The 14,578-nt window shown below is 47.9% G+C and overlaps 5 non-coding genes across 5 annotated transcripts; 2 read left to right on the plus strand and 3 right to left on the minus strand.

Moving 5' to 3' along the window:
* Window positions 1–854: 854 nt before the first annotated feature.
* Window positions 855–926, minus strand: TRNAV-AAC. The gene has a single exon. It is a non-coding gene; the product is annotated as a tRNA-Val (tRNA).
* Window positions 927–8,840: 7,914 nt separating this feature from the next.
* TRNAG-CCC lies at window positions 8,841–8,911 on the plus strand. Its single transcript has one exon. It is a non-coding gene; the product is annotated as a tRNA-Gly (tRNA).
* A 1,333-nt stretch (window positions 8,912–10,244) lies between these two features.
* Window positions 10,245–10,317, minus strand: TRNAV-CAC. The gene has a single exon. It is a non-coding gene; the product is annotated as a tRNA-Val (tRNA).
* Window positions 10,318–10,921: 604 nt separating this feature from the next.
* TRNAN-GUU lies at window positions 10,922–10,995 on the minus strand. Its single transcript has one exon. It is a non-coding gene; the product is annotated as a tRNA-Asn (tRNA).
* A 2,355-nt stretch (window positions 10,996–13,350) lies between these two features.
* Window positions 13,351–13,422, plus strand: TRNAQ-CUG. Its single transcript has one exon. It is a non-coding gene; the product is annotated as a tRNA-Gln (tRNA).
* Window positions 13,423–14,578: the final 1,156 nt, after the last annotated feature.

Raw genomic sequence — 14,578 nt, forward strand, 5'->3', positions numbered from 1 at the left:
TTGTTCATAATAGTCCCCAAATTGAAAACCATTCAAATGTCTAGCACAAAGTGAATAGATATGATTGTGACATAGTCACTCCAAGAAACACTACTCTTCAATAAAATGAAAACAAAATTTCTGATACATGGCAACGATACGGATTAAAACTTCATTTCACCCCTGAGTGATGAAAAAAGTACATACTCTGCGGGGCCACCTATGGGAATTACTCCACTACTACCCTACTCCTCTGTGTCTTGTGTACAACACACACACACACACACACACACACAACACACAACACACAAGGACTATACGTCCAGGTAGTCTCTGATCCTCAGAGAGGATCTCTGGAGGAAAGCAGGTTGACTGGGAATCCTAGAATGCATGAAAAGAGTAGGCTCATCGTCATCACCCTGTAAACGCCTTTTACCAAGGACATTTCCTCCATTGTTTGTAGCACTCTCATAGTTAACCTTTTCCGTATATTTCTCCAATTAATTTGGTTCTATCCATTTCCTCCTTTTTTTCCCCTGCATTTTTCCTCCATCGCATCATAGAAAAAGCAAGAGAATTCCAGAAAGACATCTATTTCTGCTTCATTGACTCCACTAAAGCCTTTGACTGTGTGGATCACAACAAAATATGGAAAATTCTTCAAGAGGTGGGAATAGCAGACCATCTTACCTGCCTCCAGAAAAACCTGTATGCAGGTCAAGGAGAGATGAAACCAGTCAGTCCTAAAGGAAATCAACCCTGAATATTCTTTGGGAGGACTGATGCTGAAGCTGAAGCTGCAAGCCTCATTCCACGAGGCAGACCTCTATTTTGTATTTAAAATGTGAATCTAAAACCTTGGAGGAAAGTGAAGTTGTTTCCGCCCGGTTTCGAACGGGGACCTTTCGCGTGTTAGGCGAACGTGATAACCACTACACTACGGAAACCACACGACCACTTGTGTCTAGTGACATATTCAAGAACTGCATGTTTGAACACACCTGACCTTCAAATTTTCAAAGGAAGAGGACTCTGAAAACAATCCGTCAGGCAAGGATCTGCAGTTCCTGAAAGGGCCTGATTTAGGGTTCCTCGCCTCTCCCGGGGCGAGGTCCCTGTGTGCCAGCTTTGCGCCCAAGAGCAGAGGTCGCCTCCCCTGACTCCCCAGTTCTCAGAAGCCTCCAGGAGCGGGGGGAGTAAGGTGGCGTCTGAGCCCCAGGTGGCCCCACGTCCGTCAAGGTGGACACAGCCCTTCCAGAGGCAGATCCAGTGCCTTGGAGTCCCTTTCATGGCGCCAGCGGGGACCTGGCTCGATGCTTCCAATCCCACTCGGGAAACAGAGGACCCGCCCTCCCCTCTGCCCCGCCTGACCCGTGCGCTCCTCTCTCGCAGGCCTTTCAGAGCAGCGCTTCTCCGGCGCCGCCTAGCACCGGGGGTTCCTCAGATTCCTGCCTCTGTGGCTGATGCTAGTCCTCTAGTTTCAGTCCAGACTTGCATCACGCTTTCACGTTTAGCAGGAACCGCCGCAAAGACTGAGGCTCGGGTCATTTGTTGAATTCCTTTGCCTACCAGGCCCAGCGTAAAGCCGCAGAGGAGCCAGGCGCGGTCCACGCAGATCTAACCGTCTTCATTCCAAACTTGAGATTCTGCTTGAAGGACCGCTTAGTTTTACATTTTACAATGTCTGAAACGCCTCTTGTTTTCCTTTTATAATTTTTGCTGTTCAACAGGTCGTGGAGCGCGAGTTTAAGAGAGGTAAAGGCGTTTTGTTTTGTTTTGTTTTGTTTTTTCAGAAAGCCGGTGTCTTGAAGGGTCTTCGTATGTACCTCACAGCAGGCAGAGTTTCTTTTCGCTGAAAGGGTTTAATGCAAGGTTGTCTGTGTGTCTGTCTGTCTCTGGTTTCCTTTAGCAGTAGAGCTTCTCATCTGGGGAATGCACGTGCCCTTTCCTCCAGCAGTGGCTTTCCTCCTTTTCTCAGTGCAGCGTTGCCTTCGCGTCTGAGGTTCACGGGCTCAGACCCCGAGGCAGGCGCGGGCCGCATGCGCACCGGCCCCCAGGCCGCAGGGCTCCTCCTGGTTCCGCGTGGACTCCGAGTGCGGTCGAGAGTGTGAGCGCGACAGCACCTCAAGCGCGCTAGAGGCCTGAGTTCCCAAAGAGGCGGACTTGAAAAGGGCTTTAGATCAGGGCGTTTCTCGAGATTTCGCCTTGCTTTCCTCCCCTGCAGGTCCTAGTTGTCACCTCCCACCTCCAGACAGAGGAGCGGATTCATCGTTTTCTGTCGCGTCCGGCATGCTGACGTCCCACGTGGACGGGACGAGGGTGAGGTGGTCCTCTCCCCGTCAGGGTGGACGCACAGCGGACGCCCGAGGGACCACAGACACACGGCTCCCTGCAGCAGAAATGGTGGGCACAGGGCTTCGGAGCCGGCGAGTGGAGCGCGCCGAGGGGACGGATCCATCCCCTGCCCCCGAAGGTGTGACAAAGCGCAACGACGCCCGCCCAACCCCTGGATCAGAGGTTCAGCCTCATCCAAGAACTGGACAAGGTAGGCTCCGCAGGTCGTGAGGGAAGACCTGGAATCCAGGTGTGGTGAGAGGTCAAGCTCTCTTTCTGAACCTAACTTGCGAAGCAGGGGCCACTTGGTTTCTCAGCTGGTGATGGGGCGGGTCCATCTACTCCCTGATCTTGACCTGATTCGGGGCCTCCCCTGATAGCGGCTCGAGGACCGGCTGCTTTTCCTCCTGGATCAGCTCAATCCGCAGAGACCCGACCCTCTTCATCATTGTGTCTTTGGCTGGAAACCGCGGTATAGAGTTGAATTCGTTCCCTTTTGTTCTCTGACTCAAATCAGATTGTCCCGCGGGTGTGCTGGGGTGAGGGAAAGCGAAGTGTCTTCACAAGGGACGAACTTCTTGGTTTTCAGAGAATAATAGGTGTCACAGGTAGAGACGATGTAGGGCCCAGATGAAAAGGTGAGGGGATATCAGGCGGTCAAAGTATCCTGCAGTCAGCTTTGTCCTGTGCCCTCCTTGGATTCGCTGACTGTGGCTTGTTCTACAAGGTGACTCAGAGCAGAGAAAGATGGGCTGGTTGTAGGCCCTATGGAGCTTTCTGGTTGTAAGGAACTGTTCCCCAGTTTCTTCAGTTCAGTAGTGATCCAAGGACAGCAACACATCAGGCTTCCCTGTCTCTCACCAAACCCTGGAGTTGTTCAAATGCATGTGTATTGAGTCGGTGATGCCATCCCAACCATCTCATCCTCAGCCACCCACTCCTCCTCTTGCCTTCAATCTTTCCCAGCATCAGAGACTTTTACACTGAGTCAGCTCTTCCCACCAGGTGGCCAAAATATTGGAGCTTCAACTTCAGCATTAGTCCTTCTGATGAGTATTCAGGACTGATTTCCTTTAGGATGGACTGGTTGGATCTCCTTGCAGTCCAAGGGGCTCTCAAGAGGCTTCTCCAACACCAGTTTAAACGCATCAATTCTTTGGTACTCAGTTTCCTTTATAGTCCAACTCTCACATCCATACACGACTACTGGAAGAACCATAGCTTTGATTAGACCGACCTGTGTTGGCAAAGGAATATCTCTGGTTTTTAATATGCTGTCTAGGTTTGGTCATAGCTTTTCTTCCAAGGAGCAAGCGTCTTTTAATTTCATGGGCGGTGGTCCCCATGTACAGTGATTTTGGAGCCCAAGAAAATAAAGTCTCTCACTGTGTCCATTGTTTCCCCATCTATTTGCCATGAAGTGATGGGATCGGATGCCATGATCTTACTTTTTTGGATGTTGAATATTAAGCCAGCTTTTTCACTCTCCTCTTTCACTTTCATCAAGAGGCTCTTTACTTCCTTTTCGCTTTCTGCCATAAACCTGGTGTCGTCTGCATATATAAGGGTATTGATATTTCTTGCAGAAATGTAGATTCCAGCTTGTGCTTCATCCCAGGCAGGCATTTCACATGATGTACTTTGCATAGAAGTTAAATAAGCAGGGTGACAGCACACAGTCTTGACATACTCCTTTCCAGTTTGGAACCAGTCCGTTCTTTCATGTCTGATTCTAACTGTTGCTTCTTGACCTGCATACAGATTTCTCAGGAGGCAGGTAAGGTGGTCTGGTATTCCCATCTCTTGAAGAATTTTCCACAGTTTGTTGTGATCCACACAGTCAAAGTCTTTGGCGTACTCAAGATAGCAGAAGTAGATATTTTTCTGGAACCCTCTTGCTTTTACTATGAATCAACGGATGTCGGCAATTTGATCTCTGGTTCCTCTGCCTTTTCTGAATCCAGCTTGCACATATGGACATTCTCAGTTTACATACTGTGAAAGCCTCACAGTGAGAATTTTGACCATTACTTTGCTAACATGTGAGATGAGCGCAATTGTGTGGTAGTTGGAACATTCTTTGGCACTGCCTTTGTTTGGGAGTGGAATGAAAACCGACCTTTTCCAGTCCTGTGGCCGCTGCTGAGTTTTCCAAATTTACGGGGATACTGAGTGCAGCATTTTAACAGCCAAGCCTCCCTGTCCATCACAAGAGTTTTTTGAATGTTCTTCCCAATGGCCCATGAGTTATAAGTAGTCCAGTCTGTGTGGGGAGATCACTTACATACGATTGCTTGTCCTGTGTGGTGAGCACCAGGCGTTGTTCCAGGATCCTTTAAAAATGTTCTTTCCTTGGCCTCAGGCACTTTCTTCATAAGGATACCCGGATCATTACTCTGCTGAATACTTGAGGGAGACCCTTTCATATCTCAGCATTCTCTGTCTCCCACTGTCTCATCACTGGACCTTTCTTCATGTTTCTTTTTTTATTATTAACTTTTATTTGAGTATAACTGCCTTACGATGTGTTAATTATGATGTTGTGTTAATAGCACAGTGAATCGGCTATACATATACATATATCCCCTCTTGTTAGGATTTCCTTCTCATTTAGGTAACCACAGAGCATCCAGTAATTCCCTATGCCATACACTCAGTTCAGTCCGCTCAGTCATGTTTGACTCTTTGTGACCCCATGAACCGTAACACACCAGGCCTCCCTGTCCATCACCAACTCCCGGAGTCCACCCAAACCTATGTCCACTGAGTTGGTGATGCCATCCAACCATCTCATCCTCTGTCATCCCCTTCTTCTCCTGCCCTCAATCTTTCCCAGCATCAGGGTCTTTTCAAATGAGTCAGCTCTTTCACATGAAGTGGCCAAAGTATTGGAGATTCAGTTTCAACATCAGTCCTTCCCATGAACACCCAGGACTGATCTCCTTTAGGATGGGCTGGTTGGATCTCCTTGCCGTCGAGGGGACTCTCAAGAGTCTTCTCTAACACCACAGTTCAAAAGCATCAATTCTTCTGTGCTCACCTTTCTTTATATCCAACTCTCACATCCATACACAACCACTGGAACAACCATAGCCTTGACTAGACGGACCTTTGTTGGCAAAGTAATATCTCTGCTTTTTAATATGCTGTCTAGGTTGGTGATAACTTTCCTTCCAAGGAGTAAGCATCTTTTAATATCATGGCTGCAGTCACCATCTGCAGTGATTTTGGAGCTCAGAAAAAGGAAGTCTGCCATGGTTTCTACTGTTTCCCCATCTATGTGCCATGAAGTAATGGGGCTGGATGCCCTGATCTTAGATTTCTGATGTGGAGCTTTAAAACAACATTTTCACTCTCCTCTTTCACTTTCATCAAGAGGCTCTTTAATTCTTCCTCACTTTCTGCCATAAGGGTGCTGTCATACATAGCATCAATAGTGTATATAGGTAAATCCTAATTTCCCAATTCCCTGAACTCCCCTTTCAGCTTTGATATCCATACCTTTGCTCTTTACATCTGCTTTGCAAATAAGAATCACTGGATCTTTGTCCTGTGAGCTCTAGCTGCCTTACTCTCCACCAATATTCAGCTTCATCTCCAGAGTCAAATGAAAAATTGACCTGAAATCCTCCTCTTGGTGCCCAGCGTGGGAACTCACTGAAAGCAGGAAGGTGGGCCCATGACAAGACTCATCTTGTTTGTTTGTCACCTCTCAAGGCTTGCTATCCTTTGCTGCCTGATTTCCAGTGTCTTAGAAATCAGTATTTCACGTATTTTTGTGTTTTTTATTCCTTTGGGAGCGGGACAAAGGTGGAGAGTGAGATTTGGAAGGTGGGTTAATCTGATTTCTGTCAGTGCACCTTTGCTAGAAACTGAAAGCATCTCTTTATGTTCTTAGTTTTCCCTAAAGAGATGTACTAATTTATATTCCAATGTATTTTGCCGACTCAAGGAAAGAGTCTTTTTCTTCACGGTCTTGCCATCACAAGAAATTGTCAATACACCTGTCTGTTACTCTAACAAAGGGATTTGTGCCCTACTGACTCAACTTAGCGGCAGGTACAACGAAAAGACAATGTGTGCATTTCCCAGAGATTGCACATATTCAGCAGCTAAGCTTCCAAGCTGATTGGAAAGTATTCTAATAATTGTAACTGTTTTCAGTGGTGACCAAGTCATTGAGTCCAGACAAGACGAGCCAGAATGACTCTGGAGAGCCTCTTGCAGAGCAGCTTATGGATTACAGGAGTTAAAAAAAAAAACAAAAACAAAAACAAAACCCCACTGGTCCCAGACATTTACCCTCTTCCCTTCATGAGTTGTATTTTGGCTTTGGTTGGATGCACACAATCTAATGAGGGGTCTCCCTCTGGTATATGGGCGCATTTGCAAGCCCGAGACTCTCTCTGTATGATATCTCAACAGTACGGGGCTACATCTGCAAAAATTATCTCATTTGAGACAAATTGTTGCAAGCTACAGAAACCTGGATCCTTAGAGTTCCTGGTTCCCCTTCCACTGATTCCTCAGTTGAAGTTGATGACGAAAGAAGAGCTCTTCAGATTTTCCGTACTCAGTCGAGATGTCTCTAGGTTCTAGGACATTTCTCTCTGCCCTTCTCTCTCCCTTTTGGAGTTTGTGCCTTTCTGTCCCTTATACTCTAGACCTCTGTGGATCTTACCCACATTCTGTCCTCTTCATCAGTTTTCTGGAACTGTGCCTTAGGAGTCCTTCAGTCAGCAAGCACTTACTAGGTGCTCACCAGGTACCAGGCCCTTCTCCTGGAAAACTGCTGTATCAGGAGTAAAGCCAAGGTCCCACTCCTTGGTCCATTCACACCAGGAGGCATCAAAAATAAGATACACACACACACACACACACACACACACAAATAAGAATCACAGCAGGAGAACAACCTGCCACGTTCTTCTCAGGTTCATCTGCCTGCCAGCACCTAAGGACCCCAGCAGTGACTAAAAAAAGAATTACATACCACATGGGAAAATGGGTGACTTGAGATATAGAAGGCAGGTAACTAAGAATCAGGAATTTCTTTTTTTTTTTAATAAAGGAGTACTTCAGGTAAGCAATAGGCCTTAACTTAGAGAGTCCATGTGTTGTACTCTTCTTCAAGTGATATATGGCTACATTCAGGAATATCTCCTAAAGGTACCAACACATTCTCTTTAGCTGGTAATTAAGAGCTCTCCTATTATAACCTATAAAAATATGGGCATTATTTTTTCTACTTAATTAGAAATTCTCCAGGCAAAGATTATATGTTAATTGAACCAATTTAATATCAAAGAACCTAAAGTTAGTGATATATCTTCAAATCGCAATTGGAGCTGAGTTGTGTCTGATAAATGCTGCTTAGAATCACACATTAGATGATACCTAAAAACATTGACCCCAAATTGAAAGGGGAATAATTAAGTCACTATGATTTCTTAACTCAAAAGACTTAATCCTGATTTAAAAGATATTATATGGTATATTTAATTTACTGGGACACATAATTTTAAATTTTATAAATAATAAATCTGAAAGTAACCATGAGGTAGTTTTTAGACCAAAATAATTAAAGTAGTGTGGTGCATACCAGGAGTCATCTCTGGGAGCATGACAGGACAAACATTTTCTATGTAATTATACATCAACTATTAGAATTTTCTAGCGTGTTAAAAGTATTCGAGAGTCATCCTTATTATCAACTTGAATTTTATTCTTGTTTGTAGCATGGAAAGCACTAATTTATCTAAAGCTAAACCTTTTTTATATTCCTGAGTTACATTTCAGCAAAACAAAGTTAAAGGAAAAAAACAAAAAAAGACCCACGTGGTTGCTATTCACTGAGATAGAAAAGGTGGTTCAGAACTCCGCTTTGGAGAGAGGCTGAATGACATACGTGTGGGAAAGCTGGGTGCCTCTGTGCTTGAATTCAGACTGGACCTGGGACTGGGTCAAGGCCAGAACACAAGACTAAGCATTCTTGTCCTAGGGCAGCCACCCAACCGACAGCACCCACACAGCAGTTCTGGGAAGCTTTTGAGAATATTCCCCTCTCTTTGCAGCATTTCCCATCTGGTTCTCCATCCTCCAACCACACGGAAGGATTCTTCCCCTCTGTGTCCTGACAGAACACGTTATGCTCCCTGCAGGGCACGGGGAGCCAGGCAGGAGCCAAGGGGGCAGCTGCACTGCCTCGATGGGTTTCTAGCAAAGGAGCGTGGAAATCCCATGGACAGAGGAGCCTGGTGGGCTAGAGTCTGAGAGGTCGCAAAGAGTTGGACAAGACTCAGCCGGTGAGCACGAGCACCAGCGGTTCCACCACTCCGACGGATCCAAAGCACACCTGAGTGCCCGCCAAAGCAACCCGCAGGAGGCCAGAGGGCAGAGGGCAGCTCGTGCCGCGGAGGGCTGAGGATGAAAGCCTAGACCGTCCTACAAGCACAGGGCCTGACTGGCCTGCACTTGAGAAAAACCTGAATAAACCTCCTGCCGTTGCAAACACTGTCTCTTCAGCGGCATTCGTGGTTCAGTGGTAGAATTCTCGCCTCCCACGCGGGAGACCCGGGTTCGATTCCCGGCCAATGCATTGAGGTTGTGTTTCTTTTCGTCCTCTCTGGTTCCGTACAGGAGACCTGGGCTGGGAAATTCCCCTGGAGAAGGAAATGGCAAACTACTCCAGTATTCTTGCCTGGAGTAATCGGTCCAAGGGATGGCAAAAAGTCCAAAAGGACTGAGCGACTACCACACATATAGCTTCTCTACATCCTACAGAGAGCGGATTCCAGGTGCCTGAAGGGCCAAGAGGGCCCTCTTCCGGACGGTAAAGCTGTTCGCTGGCCTTGGAAGACAGGTCCCACAGAAGTTAGCTTTGAGAGGGACGCCAAAAGAAAGGAACAATCCCGAGATATCGGCACGTTACTATCAAGTGATGTCATAACTCTTATCCAAAGAAAGAATGTGATGTTACCTGGGCACTTAGGTACAGAATATAGGATGATCGTATTCTTGCAAACTTTTGGTATCTTACAAAAGCTTTTTGGTATGGGATTTTGATGAAGTTTTGGAACGGAAGCCTCACATTCTCTTTGAATGGAAATTCTGTTAAGTAAGAGTCTGGGTTTACCATGCCAGGAGAAAAGAGTGGAGGCCAGAGCTGGCCAGCCCAGGCTGTCCATGGCATCTCAGCTCCAACAGCCAGCCTGAGGTCCAGGACCCTGAGGCCCGCACTCAGCGGCATTTAGAAACTCTGTGCAGAAATGTTCTGCACTGGACCTTTAAGCAAAATACAGTCCCGATGTGGGCGGGCAGAGAGAGACTCGTGTGCTTGCAGACGATGGAAGAAAGAAAGGTTTCCCTGACTGGGAATCGAACCCGGGCCGCGGCGGTGAAAGCGCTCAATCCTAGCCACTAGACCACCAGGGAGCTGTAGACAAATAGGCTTGTTTAGCCTCTACAGGTGAAAAGCGAGTGGAAGATGACCCTTCGGAAAGTCAGCAAGCTGGAAAGGCAACGTCCCAGCGGCCCAGGGCTGTGTGCAGCTGTGCAAGGCTCCCAGCCCTGCCCTCGCGGCTCATCGGCCTTCACCTCTCCTTTCCTGGGCGTCGCTTTTGCTCTGGGGCAAGGACACAAAGTAGCGGACTGGGTCCCTCCTGGTCTAGCGGTAGCGCTGCGTGCTGCCGAGCCCAGGTCTTGCTCTCTTTGTGAACCTTGGTTTTCTCTGTCGTCAGGCTCGGTGATGAGTGGCGGATGATGAGCGGATCCGTTCACCTCCAGATCTCCTAGCGCTGAATTAAGAGACTTGCAGGTGGTCACCAACTCTTCCTCCAGCTGCGTCCCCTGCCGCACCCCGTGCCTTTCGCGCCTGTTGGTTTTGCCAATGAGAAGGCACATCTCCGCGGGGGAAAAAGAAAGAGGAAGCCTGTTTCCGCCCGGTTTCGAACCGGGGACCTTTCGCGTGTGAGGCGGACGTGATAACCACTACACTACGGAAACGGGACAAACCCTATTCCTGAACACTGTATCCATGAAATCCCCAGGTCCCGCCACCACGAACCACACCACCAACTCTTAAGACTCAAAGAGGAACCTTGGAGCCCCAGGCTCTCTCAGGCACGGAGACGGCGGCTCCCGAGGGCCCTGCTTTAGGGTTCCCCCTCTGCCCTGAAGTGAGGCCCCTCGGGCCCCCACAGGTGGCCTTCGGGGCCCCGCACCCAACGCAGAATCCTCAGATCCTCAGCTGCGCACCCTGAGTTCAGGGGTCGCCCCCGCCGACTCCCCAGCTCCCGGCAGCAGCAGGAGGCGGGGACGGTGGGTGCGCCCGAGGCCCAGGTGACCCCGAAACCCAGCGGTGTGGAAGCCGCCCCTCCCGGGCTGCGGACCCGCGCCTCGGTGGTCCTCTTCTCGGCGCCGGCGATCAGCGCTCCGTGCTCTCAGGAATGACCGACGCTTCCAATCCACCCGGGACGCGCCCTCGCCGCTGTTCCTTTGCACCTGACTCCTGTGCTCTTTCTCTGGAAGTCCGTTGGGCGCATCACTTCTCCGGTGTCCTCCTGGCAAAAGGGAGTCTCTTTGGTGTTGCCTAAAATGGCACCCCCACCGTCCCTGGGTGGGCTCGAACCACCAACCTTTCGGTTAACAGCCGAACGCGCTAACCGATTGCGCCACAGAGACAGCATTACAGGGCTCATTGGGACTCTCTATGGAGTAGATACTCATTCCCGGGGTGAGCGCTCTGTCCGCCAGAAAAACGGTGCCACTTCCCTGCCCCTACCCGCCACAGATGCCAGCGCCCCCAGAGAAACCGCCATCCAGGCCTCGAACCTTCCAGGCCTGAACCGAAATAGATCCAAGGACAGCTGAACACCGGCTTGCTCCCATGATGGCTCTTCCCAAGTTTCCTAGCCTACACCCAACAAATGAGTTTGCCCACCTTGGCAAAGGCCTCCGGGGCAGAGGTTGGGCTTCGGTTTCCTGCGTCCACCAGGCGGTTTCCACCAGAGTGGGCTTCCCTTGGGGTTCAGATGGTAAGAATCCGTCTACAATGCAGGACACCCTGATTCAATCCTTGATTTTGGAAGATCCCCTGGAGAAGGGAATAGTCACCCACTGCAGTATTCTTACCTAGAGAATTTGGACAGTGGCGCCTCGCAGCCTACAGTCCCTAGGGACACAATGAGTTGAACAGGACTGAGAGACATTGACTTCTCTTTAAGTGAGTATAGCTCATTTGTCTGAGTGTTTTCTTTAAATGGTTATTTTTACTCACATTGTAAATTTAACAAATATACACTTGTTGTGAGGATAACTTCAGTTCAGTTTAGTTCAGTTCAGTCACTCAGTCATGTCCGACTCCTTGTGACCCCATGAATCACAGCACGCCAGGCCTCCCTGTCCATCACCATCTCCCGCAGTTCACTGAGACTCACGTCCATCGAGTCCATGATGCCATCCAGCCATCTCATCCTCTGTCGTCCCCTTCTCCTCCTGCCCCCAATCCCTCCCAGCATCAGAGTCAACTCTTCACGAGGTGGCCAAAGTACTGGAGCTTCAGCTTTAGCATCATTCCTTCCAAAGAAATCCCAGGGCTGATCTCCTTCAGAATGGACTGGTTGGATCTCCTTGCAGTCCAAGGGACTCTCAAGAGTCTTCTCCAACACCACAGTTCAAAAGCATCAATTCTTCGCCGCTCAGCCTTCTTCACAGTCCAACTCTCACATCCATACATGACCACAGGAGAAACCATAGCCTTGACTAGACGGACCTTAGTTGGCAAAGTAATGTCTCTGCTTTAGAATATACTATCTAGGTTGGTCATAACTTTTCTTCCAAGGAGTAAGCGTCTTTTAAACTCATGGCTGCAGTCTCCATCTGCAGTGATTTTGGAGCCCCCCCTCAAAAATTTCTGACTGTTTCCACCGTTTCCCCATCTATTTCCCATGAAGTGATGGGACCAGATTCCATGATCTTCATTTTCTGAATGTTGAGCTTTAAGCCAACTTTTTTTTCCTCCTCTTTCACTTTCATCAAGAGGCTTTTTAGCTCCTCTTCATGTTCTGCCATAAGGGTGGTGTCATCTGCATATCTGAAATTATTGATATTTCTCCCGGCAATCTTGATTCCAGCTTGTGTTTCTTCCAGTCCAGCGTTTCTCATGATGTACTCTGCATAGAAGTTAAATAAGCAGGGTGACAATATACAGCCTTGACGTACTCCTTTTCCTATTTGGAACCAGTGTGTTGTTCCATGTCCAGTTCTAACTGTTGCTTCCTGACCTGCATACAGATTTCTCAAGAGGCAGGTTAGGTGGTCTGATATTCCCATCTCTTTCAGAATTTTCCACAGTTTATTGTGATCCATACAGTCAAAGGCTCTGGCATAGTCAATAAAGCAGAAATAGATGTTTTCCTGGAACTCTCTTGCTTTTTCCATGGTCCAGCAGATGTTGACAATTTGATCTCTGGTTCCTTACCCATCTCCAAATTAGAAATATATGAAGAATAAAAGAAGAGTTCTCCTGCCTCCATTCCCACTCCACCACTGACAAACTTTATATGTTACAGGTAAGAGATGGTGGCAGCTTAGGAGTGTGATGAGCACTGTGAGAAAACTAAGGGACCCAGGAAACCCCGCCTCCCACCCTGACAACCGTCTGCCCCCTCTGGGCTACGGCAAAAGGTTGAAGGCAAAGAAAAAGAAAATAACACTCTTATTTGCAGAAATTTTACCTCCAGATGGGACACTCTGGTTAACCTAAACAGAATATGTGGTTGGTGGTAGGGACCTAGGGGGTCCTCCCTGGCACAAAACCTAAAGTGGATTTCACTTCATTTTCTGAGGTGAGAGTGAGCTGAGTCGATCAAAGGAGAGGAGCAGAGAGAAAGCGAGAGGGATGAGCACCCACAGGAGTCAACCATATTGGAGTCTCCTCAGGGCCTTAGAAGAACTATCCTGAGGTTATAGGTGGGACGTATGGAGGTAAAGAAGCATATCCCGTTCTCTGGCGATGGAGGCCATTGGCTCCTGAGGGGTTCCATGGTGTAATGGTGAGCACTCTGGACTCTGAATCCAGCGATCCGAGTTCAAATCTCGGTGGGACCTTTCTGCCTAGTTAGAAGAAGAACACTTTTTACTCCCCGAATCGGACCCGCCCGAAGTCTCCCGTGACCCTCAGTGGCGTGGTTCACACGGACACGGCGGACAGGTGTGGGACCGACCTGGGGCGTCCTTGCTGGACCCGGGCGGCTCTGCCCATCTCTGCCCTCCAAGCCCCGGCCAGGGGCGCAGCGGCCCAGCCAGTGCCGCCCCCTTCTTGGGTCCCCTGGGCCTCTGGAGTAAAAGGCAGAGGCTGAGTCCACTGAGTCCTTCCCCGCCAGGGGGCTTCCCACTGCGCATCTTGTAACTGCACGGTTGTCCTTGAGACTAAATGGTTGTGGGGATGAGCTGCCATGTGAGATATTCACATATTAGATGATATCGAAAAACATTTACCCCATGTTGAAAGGGAATATAAGTAACTATGATTCTATAACTAAAAGACCTAATCTTCGTCAGAAAATATATTGTATATTTAAATTTCTGTGGCACATAATTTTGAATTTATAAATGGAAATATTTTTTGGAATTAGAGTTTGCTTATGGGAAACAAAGCAATACAGGACATTTAGGCAGTTCTTTCATTAGGATTTTGAATAGAAAATAAATGCAAGACTTCTACAATCTGGAATAGTATGGCACCAATATTTTCCACATTTTTAGAAAATCTGAAAGTCAACATGAAGTAGTTTTTAGACCAAAATTATTAAAGCTGGGTAAGGCATACCAGGAGTCATCTCTGAGAATATGACAGGACAAATATTTTCTATACAATTATACATCAATTATTAGAATTATCTAGAGTGTTAAAAGTATTCAAGATTCATCCTTACTATCAATTTGAAAGTTTTTCTTGGAACGTAGCCTGGAGAGCACTCATTTATCTAAAGCTAAACGTTTTTTATATTCCTGAGTTACATTTCAGGAAAACACTAAGTTCAAGGGAAAAAAGAAAAAAACCCACGTGGGTTGTATTCACTGAGATAGAAAAGGTGGTTCACTACCGCACTTTGGGAGAGAGGAGAGTGGAATATGTGTGGTAAGCTGGATGCCTGTGCTTGAATTTGGACTGACCTGGGACTGGGTCAAGGCCAGAAGAAACACAAGAGCTACAACACTGTCAGCTGGGCCGGTCTAAGCCCATAGATAATACTGCTTAAGT

This window comes from Capra hircus, unplaced genomic scaffold, assembly GCF_001704415.2.
Source record: "Capra hircus breed San Clemente unplaced genomic scaffold, ASM170441v1, whole genome shotgun sequence".
Taxonomy (NCBI): domain Eukaryota; kingdom Metazoa; phylum Chordata; class Mammalia; order Artiodactyla; family Bovidae; genus Capra; species Capra hircus.